Source organism: Pimephales promelas, chromosome 23 (assembly GCF_988280905.1).
Source record: "Pimephales promelas chromosome 23, fPimPro1.hap1.1, whole genome shotgun sequence".
Classification (NCBI taxonomy): Eukaryota; Metazoa; Chordata; class Actinopteri; order Cypriniformes; family Leuciscidae; genus Pimephales; species Pimephales promelas.
The window spans coordinates 3,912,622-3,913,655 of record NC_142791.1 but is presented as its reverse complement, the minus strand read 5'-3'; positions in this window follow the sequence as shown (position 1 = coordinate 3,913,655).

Here is a 1,034-nt window from a genome sequence, read left to right as displayed (position 1 = left end):
TTCTAAATTTAAAATCATGTGTGTATATATATATATATATATATATATATATATATATATATATATCTGAGATGATCGCAAAGAGTCTTAAAAGGCCATTGATTTTTTTTATTTAGTATAAACTAAAGTATAACCCCAAGAAAACTTCATGATATTCATGATTCAAAATTTTTTATTTTAATTAATCATTTTTAACATATGTTTGAAAACATGTTTCAATAATTACTTATCTTCTTTTCTGGATATATTTAGGGTAAACAAATTTATTTATTTGTATATTTGTCATTGTCTTGTTCATCATAATGGCACAATTGAACAAATCTAAAATTAGCTATGCTAAGATTCTAGAATCCTGAGTGAAGTTAACAGAGGTCACATTTAATTTAGACTAATGTCGTGTCTGTTTGAGGGTGTCGGGCTAAAGGCCTCCTTAAAAATGTTTCTCAATTTATGTATTTGACAGAAATTCTATGATAATTTAATGTAATTTAAGACTTTTCTATGTGTTCTAATGTCGTACACATTCATGTCTGTACATCTACAAAATATTTAATGCTTTGAGATTTTCAACATGTGAGAGATTTTCTATCTAAACAGTGAGACCATGAAGGGTTGTAAATTATAAAGAATATTTTAAACATATATATTTTTAACAGATATAAAACAACTATCTGCATTTTATAGCAATTTTAATTTACTTTAAGTATTAAAAGTATGCTTTTGTTTGTTTGTGTGTTTGTTATTTGATCATACCTGTATATGTTTTTAAGTATCACTGACAGTGAGTCTTTGTTTGGATCTTTTAACATGTAAATAGCTTTGACTTTGTCTTATTTAATAATCACAAATGTCATTTGTTTTGACTCTAATTTCTTATTATGAATTTGTCTTAAACGTGTTAGTGAAGTTTATTCGTATTTGCTGATTCTAATGTTGTCTGACGTGACCTTATTGAGATGGGGAGATGTGTTCCCACTGTAGCCGATTGTACATTAGAAACATACACTCATCGTACAGTCCTTGTCAGAACCACA